The 21370-nt window shown below is 36.3% G+C and overlaps 1 protein-coding gene across 1 annotated transcript in view; it reads right to left on the bottom strand.

Moving 5' to 3' along the window:
• MMP16 (matrix metallopeptidase 16) overlaps window positions 1-21370 on the bottom strand; it is a 166225-nt gene that overhangs the window by 143881 nt on the left and 974 nt on the right. The gene's annotated exons all lie outside the window — the stretch shown is intronic.

Raw genomic sequence — 21370 nt, 5'->3', positions numbered from 1 at the left:
CTGAAGACCTCATTATGAAWGTGTAAAAAACCCAGATATGGTAACACAAACACCAGCAAGTGTTGGACAGCTGAGGAAATGTGCTGATGATTTTGATGCCCACGTTGATTTAAATGGGTTAGAAGAGATTTAATTTCAAATCACAGAATATTCTGTGTTGTTGGAAGAGACCCACAAGGATCATTAAGGCCAACTCTTAAGTGAATGCCCCATATGGGGATGGAACTCACAACCTTGGTGTTAATAGCACCATGCTCTAACCAACTGAGCTMATCTATTCCAGRGCCAGACCTTTTATCCTCTCCTGAACATACATAGTTTGTAAATTACAGCTGCCTTAAATTTATCTATTGCTCCATGAATATTTCACTTATACCCCTTGCAGTTATTGATGTTAGCAAATGTCTTCTTTAAAAACCCTAACTTGCAAAAAAAAAAATATAACTTAATTTGGTTTATTTCTAAAATATGAAAAGAAATATAATAAAAAAGAGCCTGTTGACACATGCTGTGTTCTAAAGGAAAAATAAGTGGACACAGGGAAAAATACAGAAAGAACAATTAYCATGAAAATTTGCTAGAAAATGTAACAGATTCAGTGACTGCTGAGGGTATTTGCCATAAAAACAAAGTCAATAAAGATAAATCACATTTCCTGACATACAATTTCCTCTTATGTTATCATGATCATATGGGACATGGCAGACATAGGGAATGGATTCTTTGGATTTAGTTTTTTCAGCTACTAGTCTGCTCTTCCAATCTTATCTACACAGGAATCCTATAGCGGACATAAATGTTGCTTACAGAACTCAGGATTCTTTTAACAAAGAAGAGGGTAACGAAATAGTTATTTACATGAGGTGCATTAATTTTCACCTTGCCCCAAAGCAATCACCTCTTTCATCTTTATGCTTTCAGGAAAAAGAAGAGATGGAGTAGAATGTACAAGCCCTTGTCCCTGTCACAGGAAGTCACATCTTTAAACAGAGGGAAGCAATTTTCTCCTTTCTTTACGGTTGCTTGGGTCTCTTTCCATCTCCAGGTTCCTTCAGCATCTCTCAAGCACTCTGACGTTAGTTATTTGATATGCATTTCTTTTTATCCTGTGTAACCCTTGCAGACAGTGTGCTGTGTACTAGACTTATGTGCTAGTGTACACAGGATTTTAAAGCTCATTAATAGGACAATGTRTGACACTGGTCTGACACTTTTTCCAAAGATATTAATCATGATGTTTGATGCTGTCTCTTGAAGCAAGGTTTGGGCAGATTAACTGRCATCAATTTCCTCATGTATTTACCTATGCCAGACTAAAAAAAAAAATCTGAGAAAAATACCATTTGACAAAGAGTGCATAATTTTGTCAAAGGTCTGCTGAAGTTTCACAAGTCTAGAATGGTATAAATATATTATCATCAAGCATGGTGTATTGTAGCTTGCTTTTAATCACAAAGATCACATTACCAAACATCTCACTTATACCTAAATTGCTATATATGAGGAAACCTTCTGGAGCAAGAATTTTTGGATCCATASCATGATTCCTTAACTTTACCACCACAGCATAATAACTGGAATGRCATGCGATAGATCCATAGAAATCATGGGGGATGGTGGGCACTTGCTAAATGGGATATTAAAACAAAGAGTTACCACGTCTAGAGTGTAAAAGTGGTACAGATTAGAGACTCACGAAGAACTATAGGACTGTGGCAGAGTGATTGAAAAGAGGTCTGGAATGACAACTAATATTTCCCACATATATATATATATATATACACACATACACACATATATGTACAAGGTTTCAATAAATGCCCTGTAAAATGCTATAGAAAGTGTAGAGAAAATATTTTGACACAGCATTATTATTGTTATGAGAATTTGTCTGACAATTTTGACAAGCATTTTGAACAATGGCACATTTATATGCAGTCAGAGAAGAATATGGGACACAGACAGGACAGCTGACCCAAWTGGGCCAAASAGATACTCCATGCCATTTAGYGTCATGTTCAACATATAAAGCCAGGAGAAGAAGAAGGCAAGAGGAATATTCAAAGTTGTGGCAAATTCCCAAGTCACAGTTACCCAGGATGAAGCCCAGCTTTCCTGGGGATGGCTGAACCACAGGAAGTGGTGAATACCCTGTTTAGCTCTCCTCATTTGCTTTTGCTTTACCCCAACCCACAATTCTTCTCACTTTCACCCTCGATAGTTCTCTCCCCCATCCTACTGTGGAAAAAGCGAGCCAMTGGCTGCCTGAGGCTCAGCTGTTTACTTGAGTTAAGCCAAGACAATTACTCAACAAAACGCTAGGTTGACCAGCAAAACGAAATATAGCAAAATGGACTCTAAATTTAGGAAGGGATCTTCCCTAGATCAGTGTCCAAAAGGARTAGAGTGATGCAGGTTTCAATCTACACATGAACGTATTTTTTCTATCTTTGGATATGGGGATTTTGAGGTCAAGCACAGCAGTGTATGATTGTTAGTGAGAGCCCAACCAAGTATTGGTACCTAGCAGGCACAGCAGGTAGAATCAATAACTTTCAGGATATCTGTGTTTCACTCTGTTCTGCAGGACAGATACACTTTGCATATCACAAACAGCATCATAGATCTATATATCGCTATAGTGGCATGAGTATCTCATAGATTTTAAAAATACATCATTTGGCCCTTGGCTATAGAAAGAAGCAGTAACACTGCTAATTCCAACGGAGTGRCAGTGGTACCATCTATCTCATATTCTCCTCATCCACATGGAAAGGAACTGCAAATAATTTGTCCCAGGAGCAGTTCAAGCAAAAAGGTGGTGATCAAAATGATCACCACTGGTAATCATTGAGATCAGAATAAATAAATTTGAGAATAATTTCAAGTTGGTGCAGAAACCTTTTCTCATTTTATATCATGATGAAATATAAGAAAAATATTTCCAGTGATATGGTGTATATATTTACCTGGTGGATACAGGAAAGTTAAACATACTGATAATAACTTGCMACATTTGTAAGCAGCTTAAACTTAGGCACTAGCTTAAAAATTGCCAGACACCTTATTGAAAGGATTCCTAATTAGCTTTCCCCGTATCAAACAGTTGTGTTGCCGTGCTTGGTATTTTCTAGCATTTTAATATTATCTAGATAAAATAAAACAAAATAAATAAAATAAAATGAAATAAAATATAAAATAAAATAAAATAATAAAATAAAATAAAATAAAATAAAATAAAATAAAATAAAATAAAATAAAATAAAATAAAATAAAATAAAATAAGTAAGTCTTAATGACCTGAAGAAAACTTGACCAAGCACATGTGAAGCATTTCTGGAAAATGACCAGCCACATTATCATTCTGCAAGAAACACTCCCTTGAATTACAGATACCCCATAGTCTGCAGCATTCAACCCATAGCACTGGTAAAGATTATTAAGAGCTAATCCTAAAAGCAAAGAGCAAAGAGCAAAGTAACATGAAGCACCCTAGCCGGTGATGGATTCACAGATTCAGACATAATCCCTCCCACAAGAACAAAAAGTTTTGTAAGAGAAGTGCTCCAGGTGAAACCACAGGCACACACAGGTCAGAATAAAATTCCTGTAATTTCACTCAGGACACTTTCACTGTACTAATATAATTGTCACTAGTCTCAGTGTACTTTCAATATCCTTTCTTTGACTTAGAATAAAGAAATTATGTTTAAAAGCAGAGAGAAAGAACTAAATATTATATGGGAATAACTTATTGCCATAAAAAAAAGGGAGGATCTGAAAAACTGCACTCCAGTAACAAACTTCACTTTTAGAAGAGAAATTGCCAATACTTTCCATGGCCTAATTTACAAACTTTAAAACTGTATGCAGCATAGAACGGCCAGAGGAACTTAAATTACTTGAGAAAAAAAAAAAAAAAAAAAAAAAAAAAAAAAAAAAAAAAAACCAAAAAAAAACCAAAAACAAAAACAACAAGAAAAAAAACCCAACAATTGTTGATATGACAGATCACAAATTTTACACAATGAACATTTTACTTATCTCAGTTTCAAATCAGTTAATGCTGCATCACACAGCAGTTTCACCTACAAGGTCAGACATTAGAGAAGTTGGAGAAGTTGCTCATAGAGATTAAGAACTGGCTTTCACAACAAGAATGGAGGGTGTCAGATCAAGAGAAAACATTTGACTTGTGTAGGAGTAATAAGCCCAGTAGGTATCAATAGCTTGATTTTGTTTACACACTTTATACTGAAGGCAGTATTTCACAGGCTATCAGAGCAGGCAAATAATATCAATGACAAAAAAACTCTGTGGGGCTTTTTTCCTTTCAAGATGCTGACTRGTCTAGCTTCTCTAAACACAGTTCTCAACAGCATGCTTTCCCAGAACAAGGCTAAAGTCCTCTGCTGTACCAGGCCGAGGTTTAAAAGAGAAATGGAAAGAAATAAAGCAGGCAAAGACTCTAAGTACTACTCTGAACATGCCCTTAAAGGCCAATATTGCTACATCATTGCTACTACAGGAGTTCAGAGGGGTGCTAGGACATAAAACAAGTTGATCATCCCAGCTCAGTTCCCAAAAATGTACTACAGATCAATTCTCAGYGGCATTCTTCCTTGGCAGTCTCGGGAAGTACCAGTGATAAGCCTTGGAAAAGAAACAGTGATGAGCCTTGGAAAGATCTCTTGACTTACTAATCTTCAGCAAATGAGACTCCAGGAATTGGATTCGTCTTTTCCCTGAATCATATCCCAGAAATCAACTGTGTCRCCAGCATACAATTGTCCACATGCCTCAATGGGGCCTTTGGTTTTCCCACCAAAGGGGAACACATTTTCTGGCAAAATTTCATCCAGTGTGAGACTTTACCCAGAGATATGGACCAGACTGTGAGGCAACACCATAACATTTGCATCATCCACAATCTACAACCTTAATGAAACTTACAGGGTACTGCAAACATACAAACGACAGGGAAATACCTCACTAGAGCCAGTAGTGTAGGTCATGATCCTTCCTCTTCAGCTGATTCTATTCTGTCACCTCCACACTTGAGTGCTCCTATCCTTAGATCTTTTGTGGGATTACACCTGAAGAGCTAAATCTAACCCCATTAATATTMTCAAAGTACAATGTCTGAACCAATTACCTCCTGTTTTTCAAAACTTAAAGCCACACTATCAACTGCTTTTCTGATATATTACAGTCTGCTTCTGTTTATCRTTTTGAAATTCATTACTTGCTCTCTGCTTTCTACCCAAGATATACTTTCTGAATTGTAGGACAGAAATGAGGTGGCTGACTTAAAAGACTCTCCATAATAAATGTATTTGGGTAAAATAATGATAAATTCCCCATTTGCATTCTTGAAGAGTAGAATCCCTATTGGCAGGTTTTCCAGAGGCCATCCTCTGACTTTCAACTCCTGATTCATGACATGAATTAAATCGGTATGGTAATTTCGAAGTTTCAGTTTATGTTGATGGCAGTCTCCTGTCTATAGTGTTCTGCCATCCCCCCTTCAACCAATATTCATTAAGCATTTGTCAATCACTAGCATTTTTCACATGAAAATCTTATCTAAGCAGTCAGTTACTAAGCAGTCCTATCTTGTTAAATTTCATGAATCTCAATCAAAGTGAAATAAAACAACAAAAGAGAAAGTATCAGATCACATAGGAGAAGGGAGGATTTAAATCATCTAAATACTCATCAATATTTAAATATAATTTAAATATTACCAACTAAATTAAACTCCCTAGTTCAGAAATTAATGTTAGTTTATGACTAAAAGTACATGTCACTACTGAAATTGGTATTTTAATATGCTGCTTTTGAAGGTCTAATCCTGAACCCCTGTGACACTGGTCCCACCTCACTACAACTCTATTTGTCTCTCATAGATGCTACAAAACACCAAAACAAGAGCACAAAATCACTGAGTTTAAAAACAGTAATATCTGTGTTTTCCTTTTTCTATTGGAGAAATTGCAATACCTATAAAAATGAAAGCTAAATTTCAGAATAACCCAGTCCCTGCAGCTACAGACAACCAGGATCTCAGCGCTAGAATTAAACAGGTGCCTCCTGCCATTGTGATGCACAAGGTCAGCCAGTTMGTCACCGTTAAACAGTTTAAAGGTGTTATGCAAATTGTCTAATGTTAACAGTCATCATATAATAAAAAACAGTGTTTGTCAGCAGTTAGAAGTACTTTGACCTTTTGAAGTGGCAAGTTTTAACAGGAGCTAAAATAGCAGCAAACAGAATTTTGAAGGCARTCAAAACTGAAAAGAGGTATGAAGTAAGCAGTGTGGCTAGACKTAGACAGCTTTCATGTCAAAGCTTTCGGAAAGCTTCTTGAAGACTTGACTTAGTGTACAAAAGGAAAACATTCTACTTCTTCTTGAATGCTGAATTTCTCATTCTTGTTTCAAAAAGAAAAAAAAGAAAAAAAGTGAACCCAAGAGCTCAAAAAGAAGACAACCTCTTTTTATGATTTTCAAACAAGCCTGGTTGATTCCACAGGCATTATTTACAATTTTCAGCATTGAATTAAATGTTGTTGGAAAAAAAGAGACTTTCATACATGGTGACTGAAAATTGTAAATGACAAAAAGCAATGAAGCAGAGAACTGTACTGATGCAATATAGCCCACATTTTTGGTCTAATAGCTATAAACTTCTTAAGGTAGACACAGTAATGTAGAAGAATAAACTTTACAGTTAATTGCTGTCAGTAGAGCTATCAGCCTTTCTGAATGAGGAAATTACTGTTAGACAGACTACAGAACAAGGGAATCTAGGCCATTAATGCTGATGAGCAAAGTTATACTTTGTAAACCCTCTCATTTAAACTAGATCCCATCTCAAGTTAACTTTTTCTTCACTACATGACTCGCCTACCATTCTTTTTGGAAAGTGGTTCAAGAATACCACTTCTCTAATGATTTTAAACTTTCTTCTAAATACAAGATTCAGCTTATGCATCTCCACTTCTTTTTGTACCCATTTCATCTCTAAGCCTATGGATTTCCACACAAATATTTATCTTAAATATCTAATATTAAATAGTAAATATATATAATCATGTATTTATGATACATAAATCTTCTCTCTGGAGAAGGCTTCAGGGACCTTCTAATACAATTCCGATATCTAAAGGAGGAGCCTACAAGAAACCTGGAGTGACACTTTTGACAAAAGTATGTACTGATAGGACAAGACTTTAAAAGGAAAGAAGGCAGGCTTAGATTAGACATTAGGAAGAAATTTTTCATTGTACCAGTGATGAGACACTGGCACAGGTTGCTAAGAGAAGTTGTGGATTTCCCATTCCTGAAAATTTCCAAGGCCAAACGGTGACACCAGGTTTGATGATTTGGATGGTTTGGTCTCGTGGAAAGAGTACCTGCTCATGGCATGGGGGCTAGAACTAGGTAATCTCAAAAATCCATTCCAACCCAAATCATTCTATGATTTTATGATATRCATACTTCTAATTTACTCGGTTAAATTTTTAGTAGTTCTGTGCTTTTCAAACAGCTTGAAGTAAAACCTTGGATGCAATGAAATTAATGGCACATTCTCACCTATTCTATGAAGTTAAGAGTCTYATCCAAGTTGCCCAATGAAAACCAGATATTTTATTAGGCTAGTACATACTTAAGTAAACCATTAACAGTTACAGAAAAGAAAATAAATTAAATATGGGTGGATTCCCTTTCTTCTTTCTGCCCCTAGTTTCTTTGTATCACTGAAACTGGTAGTATRTGAGCTCCAAAAAAAAAAAGAAAGCATGAAGCAAAATTATATTTCTTATTTCTATATAAATCTGAAGGCTCCTGACTTCTTTCAACTCTATGTCTTCGTTTCGAGTTTTTAAAAAAGTTTTTTTTTTTTTTTTTAGTTACTTCACTAAAGACCGTTACACAATTTTCAGACACACATCTAGCTATTTTATTTCTGATATCAAGTAAAAACCTATAAAGCCTTCAGACTGCAGGATATTTTAAAGTTATAAGTCCCTCTCTCCTTTTCTAGCTATCAGGATAAAGCCAACAGGCATGACAAATTTCTCTATTGTATTACTGGAGATGGGACATGAGACAAGCTATAATTGCTTTAGTCTCCTCTGTGTGTTATCACTCATAACTTTCACAAAACAACTCAGAATGTATTGTTCCAACATTTTAAAAGCTTAGTTTCACCTTAAGAATCATTTCCTCTGGTGCTGAAAATTTAGATAAGGAAGCGAACATTCATAGAGACATTAAAATTCCCCAACTTTTAATGAAACAGAATCTTTATTCTGAGCAAAGTTAAAGAAAGAACCTATTTCTATACAATCCAAATATTTTGATCCAAATTAAATTGACATCACCTCTTCAGGAAGATCTTACGTGTAGAAAAATTCTCTAATATCTCAGTGGAAATGGCATCTAAGCAACTAATCTAGGAATAACAATGATTATATTTTTATCTGCTGGGACACAAAGTGAATTCTCTCAACAATCAGGAAAAATGATGGAATTATTCACAAAGGATCTAAAATACTGTTTCATCTCTAAATGAGTCTGCAAGTCTAAAACAAGAGTAGAGCTATGTATTACAAAGGAAACTCTTCTGGATTAAAAGATTGCGGATATATCACTCTTTCTTCACAAATGCAGACTTAAAAATCCACAGCAGACCTAGTCTCTCTWATCACATGATAGCAAAAAGTTCATTTAAATAGTACATCAGGTAGCATACTCAAGTATTTCAAGTTTTGGATTTACAAATGAAGTAAATAAGCAAACATAAATACAAGATGGTCAGTTACACTCTTAATTGACACAGTATTACAGTTTTGGAGACCTAAAGCAAGTAGTATAAATAAATCAATGAAATTACATACCTGTCTATGATGAGATCTACATYCTGGTATTAACAGAGAAATGTAAATTTCTGTTGACTTAATCCCCATTTTGTTTTACTTAACAAAAGTACTAGAAAACAAGATAATTATTCCTGAAGGCCTAGGACTCTTAGCCGAAAAAATTGTTAAAATATAATTTTCATTTTTATCTTCTTGGGGATTGTCTATCAGACAATAGACACTTATTGAGCTTATTCTTCTAAAATATATTTTCTTATTACTGAAATTTTTTTTTTATTAAAAAATGCTTAATATTCTGTTCTCTCCCCTCAAGGATGAGAAATAGTGGTTAGATGTTTGTAAGTTTAGGAAGGAAAGACAGCCTTTAAAACCATTTAGGGTACGACACCTTGTAAGAGTCAGAAGTCATAAGTTTATAAAACYTTCCATAAATATTTGTTATAAATTAGGTAACATGTTTTACATGGATCTGAACAGGCTTGGGCCTGATCACATTATAGTTGAAGGCAAAACCGCCTTGTTACACTAGAGAAATGTTGTATTCTTTAAATCCCTAATCAAATACTTGGAATACGTGAGATCTAATGGTTAGCACGTTAGTGCTAACCTCTTACACTAAGGGATTAATATATTTAATAATGTGCAGAGCATCAGTCATAAGGTAAAAAAATTGTAGTGACATAAGGATGGAGTTCTATTCTAGGTTTTGTAAGGAGTACAAATGTCTGGTGTGACCTGAGATTATCCACATTATCCAGGGGATGGGAGAATATATCATTGGACTTTTAGGAAGCTCATGATTTTCTGGAATGATATCTAGAGACAAGTCAGACCACAGGGCATAAACAGCACCAGGTCCCCACACAAGCGTAATGAATCCCACCATTGCAGAGGGAACAGATTCAACCCCAAATTATGATATTGGAATGCCAGTGCCTACCTGGGGGAGTCCCATAGATATAGGTCTCATCACTCTTCACCATCACTTACAACTAGAAACAGATTTTAGTTACCGAAGTAGAAGTGTGTAGTGTCATATGAGCTGACATAGAATACAGACTGGCTTCCTTTTTAACCTAAAAAGAGGAAGCTTTTGTTGGTCCCATGTTATTTCTGCCAGCCTTGTGCACATCTTGACCAAGGGCACCTTAAAAGGTGCTCAATACCCACATGTGAGCCACTTAACCACACTTCTAGTCAATACCAACAGAAGAGTTCAGAAAAATAGTTCAAGTCACTATGAAACATACATTAACTGGTAGGTTGAATTGGTACATACGAACTGGTTGGTTGGCTCCCTGTTTCATTGATTGCAGACATCAGAATGTTACTAATATATAGGAAATATGTACAGAACATTTGAACACTTTAGGTACTGTTCTCTCTAACTGAATCCCTTTCCCCATCTAACCCTGCAGCCTGCACATTTGAAGAAAAATATACCTCATGCAAACCATCCTGCAAAAATCTCATCATCAGAATGCATATCAGAAAAGCAACTCAATCTTCCCACACAAAAWAACTTGAGAACCTCATTTTGCAAGAGTTTCATCATTTGCAAAGCACAGATATTGTGACTGCTCATATTTGCCAGTGTCACAGACATCTTTAAGTCTGTGTTCATGATTATATTAATGATCTTATGAGAGAAATACCAAACTTACACTCTTTAACACAGTATCTAGATATCTATTACACTCCTACTAGTATCAAATTTTATTAACTAGGTAGTAATACTTACATACAAAAAGGTAYAGTACTTCAAGAAAATCATAAACTAATCAAGCCCTCCTGAGAGTGTCAGCAATCTACACACAAACATTTTAAAATCAAGAAGTGTTAGTCCATGTCACCTGCACTAAGGATTTCAAATGGAGTGAAAATTAAATTAATTCTTATTTCTCTATGACTTTTTTTTATTTTTCATTCTCTAAAGCCAAAGAAATACACTCAATTACCAATCYTGCCATTTATGCTCATATATAGCTCCTGTCATCTTGGCTTAAAGGACAGMCATACCTTACAATCAAAAATTGCCTCACCTGAGCCAACTTACTGATGCCAGTAGCCAAAGRAAAAAAATATTGAAGAKAATTTTTCCATTGTAGTATTCCCTACTCTACTTTTATTATGTGTGGGCTTTTTTTAATTCAAAATTTGGAAGGCCCACCACTGTGGTTCTTAAAACTTGACAATCTCCATCTATATATTTGCTATATTGATTTACTAAGYCTGCAGTGGCAGAGAAATAGGTTTTTTATGAGTCTTTCCCATCTTTAATAATTCCACTTCTATGGTTCAATAATGGTTGATGATGTTCCTGGCTGCAGGTAATGGTCTGTAGGAAGACAAACTAGGGGAAAAGGAAAAGAGAGAGAAAGAGACAAAAAAAGAAAAAAAAAAAAAAAAAAGAGAGAAAGAGAATAAGAGAGAAAGGGATAAAGGGAGAAAGGGAGAAAGATGAACACATGGTACAGGAACCTTGAGAAACAAGATTGAGCATCCACTTCCATCATACTTGTCATCACAGCAAATCTTATTTACTTWACCCTCTCCCCATTAATTTCTTAATGTCCAGGGGCATGTGAGCAGCATGTCTGCCTTTTAGTGGTGCCTAATACAAAACATTAAATGGCTGGAGCAATGCATCTTTCATTGTATCATAAAAAACCTCAAATACTCAAATACAAAAAGAGAAGCTTAGGCATTGTGATGACAAGGAAACATGAATGGATGTGTAACAATTTACTTGTTTAGGAGTATATTCTCTCAAAAACAGAGCCATTTTTAATTGTGCATGTGTGATATTTACACTCTGATACAAAATTGATTTATTTGTTAAGATTTTTACATTTCTTTAAAATAATTTTTAGTATATTTGTGTAACAAAAATTGTCTTATTTAAACTTTCATTCTGAAAGAGATTGTGATACTCTCTATCTTCAGTCATCTAATGACATTCTTCACTTAATTCTAATAGCCTTGTCTACAAAGTTTTGGTACTCACATTTTAAAGCCCAAAACAAAAKAAAATAAAAAAACAACACATGYCCCACCCCTCTCCCAAAACAAGAAACTAATAAAACTATCAAACCACAAAAAATCAAAACCAGTGTTCGAACTGTTATAGACATGTGTTTACCTGTTCTGCTGTGGTACTTTTTTTTTTTTTTTTTACAGATTCACTCCTAGAACAACTACACAGATGATTAAATTGAAATGCTGTATTTATATTTTATGATATTCCTCTACCACATTTTATGAAAAAAAAATTAATTAGTCCCAAGACAATGATGAAGATATATTCCTGGCTCTTTCACATCACTTTTATTCTATTGCTCTTGATATGTATTGGAAAAGGCAGGTAATAGTATTCACTTGGTTCAAGGCACATTTGTGCAAGCTAGGTTACAAAGATGGATAAAGTACATGATCCGTGTGAAGACTCATGATGTAACTGGAGACACGACCTGGATCTCAGTTTCTCAGCAAAATGCCTACGTCACTAACATCACATCCTTTTCCCTACATATTTAAAAGTATATGCTATAGACAAAAATATCATGAAGATCTTTCCAAAGCTGACATTTCATATACAAATAATGAAGCACAAAAGTATCAGACCACAGCACTTCATAATCAATAAGGAAAATCAAAAACTTGGACATTGCCCTGGGTTAGTTTGTGGGGTTTTTAATTATTATTTCATTTTTCTAAATTCATAGAAGCAATGAGWGAAAAAAAAGCCTCCCATGCCAAGACCAAAATCATGCTGAACAGTTAGCAATGCAATTCTATTACKTCTTATAATAATGATACACTTGATTGCATGAAAGATCCTTTCTTTCATTTGCAATTAAAGGTACACYACAAYAGACAGATAAAATCTGTCCATTTCTCTGCAAAGATAGTTGGTCAAAGCAATTTCCTAGAAGAGCATCACACAACTAATGTCTGAGGTAAAAAAGAAAAATGTGACAGGCTCATCACCTTCAGATCTGCATGCCATACAAAAAGAAAGCAATTTCCTCCATTGTWAACCTTGCAAATATCCACCAATACATTTAAATGAAGTATCTTCCTCCCCATTGAAAGGGAAGTTTATTTTTCTAGTTTACTATCTACATTTTAAAGACATTGATAATTTTCTTTCTGCCTTTCAGCTGGTAATTTTCTGAGAAAGTAAGTCATCCCCTTGCGAACAATTATTTCACACCTGTGGGTGAATTTATTATTATATCCTAGCAAAAATGAACAGTACCAATGAAATGAAACAATTTTTTCTCTATAGTATCATGAGAAAAAAATACCTAAGACCAGATTTTCTGATGTTAGCATTTCTTTTCAAATTATCTATACAGCTTTGAAACGAGTTCAACTGTTTCTTAAAAGGGAAAAAACACACAACACAGAATCTTCATGTATTACCAACAGGTAATATGAGTGGGAAAATTTGATTAAATTTGATATAGATTTTTCTTACAGCAGTTACTTTGTTCCCSTTAACTGTGGCATGCTATGATTAGTACTGGTGAGTTAAGACAAACGCTCAAAAAAGAGGGCATCAGTCACAGAGGGACATTTGTTCACATAATCACAGAATAGGTCAGGGAAGGGAACTAATGGGTTACTTGGTCCAACCTCCCTGCTCAAGCAGAGTCATCCCGGAGCACATGGCACTGGATTGTGTCCAGATGGTTCTTGAATATCTCCAGTGAGGTTCCCACTGTTCCAGTGCAGGGTCATCCACACAGTAAAGTTCTTCCTCATATTCAGGTGGAACTTCCTGTGTTGCAGTTTCTGCCACTGTCTTTTGTCRTATTGCCTGGAACTGCTGAGCAGAGCCTGGTTACATCCTCTTGACACTGTCCTTTCAGAAACTGGTAGACACTGATGGGATCCCCTCTCAGTCGTCTCTTCTCAAGGCCAAAAAGGCCCAGCTCCTTCAGCCTGTCCCTGTAGGAGACCTGCTCTTGTACTGAGGAGCCCATAACTGGACAGAGAACTCCAGATGTGGCTTCACCAGGGCTGAGCAGAGGGGCAGAATCACCTCCCTTTTTCTGCTGGCAATGCTCTTCCTAATATACCCCAGCATATCTTTGTCCTTCGTGGCCCCAAGGACACAGTGCAGGCTCATGGACAGCTTGCTGTCCACCAGAACCCCCAGGTCCTTCTCCACTGATCGTTTTCCAGAAGGTCAGCCCCAGCCTGTGCTGGTACCTGCAGTTATTCCCCACCAGATGCAGGACCCTACWCTGCCTTTGCTGAATTTCAGATGGTTCTTTGCCCATCTCTCCAGCCTGTCSAGGTCCTTCTGAAGGGCTGCACAGCCCTCTGGGCTATCAGCCACTCCTCCCAGCTTTGTGTCTCCAGTGAACCTCCTGAGGAGGCATCTGACCCTTCATCCAAGTTATTGATGAATAAGTTAAGTAATATTGAACCTTGGGGCCACTGATTACAACCCTCTGGGATCTGCTCYACAGCCAGTTCTCAATCCYCCTCTCTGCCCACTCACCCAGTCCACACGTCCTGAGTTTGCCTGTGAGGATCTTGTGAGAGACTGTGTTGAAAGCCTTGCTGTAGCCCAGGTAGACAACATTCATTGCTCTCCCCTCATCCATCCAGGCAATTGTATCATCATAGAAGGCAATCAGCTGGTCAAGCATGATTTACCCTTAGTAAATCCCTGCTGACTACTCCTGATTACCTTATCATCCATGTGGATAGAGATGGCCTCTTTTCCRAAGAGCACTGAGTCAACCAGAATAGAGGCAATCCTGCCAAGAGGTAGCAGTAGAGACACAAATCTACTTCTATCTTAGCCATACAGTGCAGATTCTCTTTCAAGACACAGCCATAAGGAATTTTCTTCAATATTCTTTACAAAGACATCTTCTACAAATCCTCCATAACCCAACTGTCTCATTCCAGACTGCTGTTCCACACAAGGGTCAATTATTATATGATTCATAATGAATTAATACAGAAAGCAAAATATTTTTCAACCACAGTCACAAAGCAATTTTTGAATAATATGCTTCAGGCTTTTTTCACAGTGTAATAAAAACTTCTATTGTTCTACAGAGAGAAAGCATCAAGTGACTTGAATGTTCTTTAGAGGTATTGCAGTTTATTGCTTCAGCTGCACATCCCCTAGCACAGCAGTTTTAACTCTAGAATGTTAAACCACTTTCCCAATGACTGGGTTCAAGCTTCAGTTTTTAAGATTAGATTGTCTAATATTAAGCACTGAAATCAACAGGACATTAGTTTCCTCACACCCTGAAGCCTTGATCTTGAAATTAACAGGAGCTTATAAACATGGCAAAAACACCTGAACAAGCCCCTAAGTCAATTATGTGCTGTAATACTTCAAAAGGTATGTTAGAAACATTATTCTCACAGCTGAAGTTCATAACTCCTCAGCTGTTATAAACCAGATGTTAATAAGCAAAGAACCATTGTACCAACAGTTTTTGTTAATAAGTAGAACTGAAGAAATATTTTTTCTTTATCTGTAATTTATGTCAAATTTAATTCATCACAGAAATAAATTGTTGCCACTTAATTGCTCTTAGTGTACAGCAAAGATGCTTACAATGCAGGATGATAAGCAGGAACATGAATGAACAGTTGCCAGGCAACCAATAAATAAAGGTTCCAAATAGCATGACCTCTCTTTAAAGGATAAAGCTCTAACCATAATTATTTTTCAAATCCATTTCAGTGCCAACTAAAATCATGTTTGCAGCACTAATCCTGGACTTTTTCATACAAAATGAAACCAAATCTGTCATTTGACATATCACAGATAACAAATTAAACAGACTCAACCTGCTCCTTCAGATTATGGTCAACAGTGTAGKTTGAGGATGGCAAACAGGTTAGACAATAAACTGGAATCCGAAACAGAGAGCTGAGAAGATATAAGCAATTTAAATGGCATAATTAAAATATTTTTTTAAGTTACATTGTTTCTTTAAGGATCTTGAAACAGTATCAACACAAAATCCTCCAGTGTTTAACACCACAAAATGATCATTCGGTAAAGTAGAAGGATGAGACAGGCTTTAAAATACTAAAGCCAGATGTACTTTGAAATGCTTTAAAATCTATATAATACCACCTTCTATCTTTATAAACTCTTACAACACAGTCTTGCTGAGTGCATAAGCAGAACTGAGGTGCCTAGAGCAAGCACTGACCTTTTAGATGGATTCAAATAAAACTGACAAAGAGAAGCATAAATCTTAAACCAGTTAAAGAACACAGTATATCCACTTTGAAGAAACAATGAATGGTTATGCAGGAGTTTTACATTAGGCCTTCCAAATAGTGGAATGGGGAGAGCTTGGGCTTGCTCAAGGTCTACTGGTGGGCTAATAAATTTTGTATTTATTTTAGTAAGCTCTCATGTCAGAAAACATTAGCAATACATTTTTGTAGGTTTATCTTGCACTACATAAGGTGATTACATAAATCTCTTTAACCTTTTGGTTTTATTTTCTTTACCAGAACTGAGATTCACTATTAGCTRTGATGCTTAAGTACTAAACAGTCAAAAATTTGCAAAAGGAAAACAAGTTGARGGACAATTATAAAAAAATACATTTTGTAACTAAGACATAATATACTATGTCAGCTGTGAACCTGCAAGAACAGGCACCATCCTTCTAACATGTCTTTGAAAAAAGTACAGGCAACAGAATCCATGAACTTCCCTGCAAAATCAGTAGWGCAAAATAATCTCATACTTTACAGTAGCAAATGCCCTTTAACAACTAAGTAGTCTATGCATGAATTTCTTTATATCAAACGAGAGTCAGCTCATTATAGAGTAGATATTCACCTTCTTTGACAGAAAAGCTTCCTGCTGCCTATCATCTGACACATAATTTTCCAATTATTTTCCTTATTTAGATATAACTGCTCATCTTTACAGATGCTTTACAGGAGCTTTTCTTTATATCTGTAATTCATCAATAAGCAAGTAGGAAATACACCACATTATATCTATATTTTCCTTGACTAATATTTCACTCACTAATCACCTTCATCACCTGATTCAGWAATGCCTCTCCATTCTTCTAACAATTTCAGTTTGAACTCCCTGTTCTAACAAAAGTCTAGTTCACTTCATTGATATCTTATGCAAGAGTGAGATTCWCAGTTTAAGTAACTGAGAATCATGCATACTGACTGCAATTCTAAACAACCCAGAAGATTCTGTAAATTCCAGTTGGGACACATGGCAGTACTGATATCAAAACCACCTTAAATGATTTTCCATAGTTTTCAGCTTCCATTTTAATGAATTACAGAATTATCATGCTGTGCCTAGAAACCTCACAACCAAGCCCACTCGTTCAAAAGTGTGTAAAGGTGATACGGGAGGGCTTTTTCTCCCACAAATGTTTATTCGTTTTCAGTTGCCATCTGAAGAATGAAACTGGTCTGGTTTTAAGCTGAAAAGATTAAGAGCTTACAGAATAAAAGGTCATGCATTACCATTTAGCAGGAGCTGGAGGCTAATGGTAAAGTTTATTAACAATGAAAACAATGGGGTTTTCAGAAACTTATTACCATGGAGGAAGCTGATGGTATTTTTCAGAAGTTTGGATTCTACTGTTTTGTTCCACAATATGTAATTTAACTATCCCACTTTTGAAAATGGGAGATGACTGTATTGTTTTAAAGAACTTTGTTTTAAAGAGCTGCTCACACTAAAAAAAAGTCATTTTAAGACCACCCCTAGGGATTTAAGCCTATACATGTAGCATTAGAATGAGGAAAATAGAGCATAACTGCCAACTTGAGGAGAGAGATGATGAGGCATGCTTTCTCTCTACTGTTTCCCACATCACAGATACAGTCAATGAAACTAGATGCAATTCTAAAAACATTTTCCTCGACAGGGCTTAGGTAGATACTCAGTTCTGAGAATAAGCAGTATTAGGTTGCTGAGATCAATCATATTCTAGATGCATGCTGATCCTGTCTTCTGATCATGGGATTTTTGTTCCAGTAACCATTTTTCCCATAACAAAATGGTAAAATTTGTTTTCATTTTTTAAATTATGAATATTTAATAGTTAATTAAATATAAACATACTAAATATTCAAGTATATTCAAAAATTAATGGACTGTGTTGGGAGATAATTTTGCAGAACAATACCAGCTCAAACAGTGCAGCAGATAGATAGATAGATAGATAGATAGATAGATAGATAGATAGATAGATAGATAGATAGACAGATAGACAGACAGATAGATACATACATACATACACACATACATACATACATACACACACTAGATGGACGTTACTTGTGAAAGACCAGCTATAGACACTCCCAGTAACACACAAAGGAGTCATCTTTAAGCCACACAAAATATTATTATTATAGTGAAGAGCCCGGTAAGAGGAAGAAAGTAGTTAGTTGCTCTACCAGTTCTAGTAACAATTACCTTCTATGTGTTTCATTCCGTTTTATATTTGGAATGTTTTCTTAATAACTGTTATTCCATTCACTATCTCATTGATGGACATCTTCCCCAGTTAGTGTACAGAAATAGTGGAAAACAGCAGCACAACTCTACATTGATGACACAGTCTTTCACTAAYATACTTAATGAAATTGCTGTTTTGGACCAATAGTTCAGCTCTGAAAAGAAGGAGCTAACAGCACAGTCCTTAGTTTTCCTTATGGTGTCAGAAACAAAGTCTCACAAAAATGCTACTGGTAACCAATGAACTCTGATAATTAATGCTAAAGGCTTCCTTCACATCTGACTATATGATTCTTAAACTTCAGCATGATTTCTTAACTTATCGTGCAATTTTTTTGGCTAACAGAAATTTTACAGAGAGACAACCAAATTACAAAACAGAACTGTTCATATAAGCTTCATATAAACTTCAGCTTTGTGTTTTACTTTTAAAAGGAAACATTATTATTTAATTTCTTCAAGATACAGTTGTATCTCTTAAGAATTGCCCTGGCTCACAGCACTGAAACAAACAAACCAAAAAATTCAACAAGACTCCACAGATTTTATTTATCAWTCAGGAAGGTGGATTAAACAAGACAGAACAAGAGGAAATAAATAATCTCCACATTTTATAATGTTCAACAGGTGTTATCTGTACTTCACGTTATTTAAAGACACGAAAGAATGAAAAATAAATGTGCTTTCCAACCAACCTAAGCACTTTTCTCAGTRACATTTCATTCAACTATACATACACCACTTCCTTCCTGCAGCCTACTTTGCATATTTATTCTTATTGTCGTAAGAAATCTTTGTTATATTTTCACAATTTACTAAGTACAACTGCTTTATGCACTTGTGCTGACACGCAGAATTGTACAGCACAATACATACTTGCTTTTGCCAAGTCTTTTGCTTCAAATTTCTCATCATGCTTTTAGCCTTTGCTGTTCCCAGCAAAATGAAAATTGAATTTTCAGCACTATCCAAACAATGTGAACATGGCAATGGCTGTTCTGGGGCAAATCTCAGGTTCATTTAGGCCAGGACCATGTCACTAGAAGAGGTCAAAGGCAGTGACCTACRGAAAAGCCCTATATTAGGACAACTCTCAATACAGCAATCCCTTGGAACACTCTTCTGGTTCCCAGCAATGTGCAGCTCAAAGACTTAAATATGAAGAGACTGGAAGCATTGGCACATGATAACACTCTTTTGCTTTCAGAAGGGCTGGAAAGAAGAGCAGGAGATGGCATATTTCGAAAATGAGAAATATGTGCCCTCATCACACATGCATGCCACTTCATTCTATCGAACAGTGTTTCTTGCTCCTGATATTGCCTTTACCCTCAAAATATGCTGTTTTCCATATGGAAGAGGTGGCAAAAATGAAAGTGTTTCCCTTCTTTCCTCAGAAAACCTCCTCCTGACTGGAGCTGGCCTCCTGTTCATATTCCACTTGACTAAACCAATCTTTTTCTCCTCCCACACTAGCTCCATCTGCCGCCCGTCTCTCCAGCAGAGCCAGATGCCAGCAAAGCAGACTGCTGTGGGAGGAGAAAGTTCTGTCGCTGGAATTTCATCCCTATACTCTGCAGGGGGCCAGCCTGTGAAGCCTGGGGAGGATACAGAGAGCAACTTCCTCTCTTCCACACTCCTTCCCCTGCTCATCAGTAAAGAAGGCAGCTGAGGACATGAGCAGAAGCAGAAAACTTCAATGTGTGCTCTGAAATCTGCAGCTTTAATATGCATATAGCAGAAGTCTTCCAACTGTACTCCAGACTTGAGCATGGTACACACCAGATAAACATGTGAGAAGACATGAGTTGTGTTCCAAAGAGCTTACAATCAAACAGAAGCAGAAATGTGCATTTGTGATAAGGATCAAATGASTGACTAGAGCTCAGATGACAGAGAAAAAAGATTTATAACCAGGAGAGATTTTAATGATGGCGTAAAAAGACAATACTTTCTGGAGAGACAGAAGTCAAAGAAAGAAGCAATGGATGAGTGTTGAGAGAATTGCATGTGGCAAAGGAAAATGCCTGTAGAGGAGGAAAGAGTAGGGAAGGATGAAAACTGACATGGAGAAAGAAAACGTGGGCTCTTTATACAGTTGACATGATCTTGCATGAGACAGTGGGAGAAGACATACAGGTAAGAACTTTACACGAAACAGGAGATAGTCTAGGAACAGGAGCATCTGCATGAGCAATCTTGTCAGAGAAGGGAGCAAGAATGTGTGTCACTGAGTGAGAACAAGAGCTCATATAAAACAAGCAAGTGTGCATATGTGTGAGACGGGGACACAGACTTCATTTTTCTGAGAGAGAATTATGGGAACCCAGGAAACTAAAGAGACTAGGAACAAAAAAGGATGGTGACTGGGTGCAGCAGAAAGTTTTGAGTGGGGTTGGCAGAACAGAAGAAAGTGAAAGAACAGAGTGATCTAACAGAAAACCAGAGTTATGTATAAGAAGTTGAAAGAGCACATTTAAATTACAGAGACATAACAAGAAAAATCAAGAAGTTGAATTGACAAGGAAAAGAAGAAGGAATTAGACACATTACATTGCAATACAGTAAAGGATCACAGAAGAACAAATGGAGTGACAGGATGGAGAAAAGGGAGAAAACAATATATGTAAAGATGATCAAAGTCAGTAAAGGAACATTAATTAAGTACTATGAAGTACTATGTAAAAACTCTTAATGGGAAAACTGGGAGTGTAGACAAAGGTGACTGGAAATGCATGTTCATAGAATTGTCAGTGCAGACTCTTACGGTTTGCCCCATCTAGGTATCCCCACATCTGATTCTTCATTTTCTCTCGGAAAMATACTGTTTCCTTGTCCTCCACACCCCCTAACTTCCGAGCTGTAGTTGCACCTTTATGCCGTTTGTTTCACTATTTCTAGTGGCAACTCTTTCTCTTACGTCTACATGGGAAAACGATCTATTTTTCTCAAATACTCTACCACAAAGAAAC

Source organism: Malurus melanocephalus, unplaced genomic scaffold (assembly GCF_030028575.1).
Source record: "Malurus melanocephalus ecotype Western Australia unplaced genomic scaffold, MMel_1.1 scaffold_141, whole genome shotgun sequence".
Classification (NCBI taxonomy): Eukaryota; Metazoa; Chordata; class Aves; order Passeriformes; family Maluridae; genus Malurus; species Malurus melanocephalus.
The sequence above is the reverse complement of the archived record's forward strand: the minus strand, read 5'-3'. Positions and strand labels throughout refer to the sequence as shown.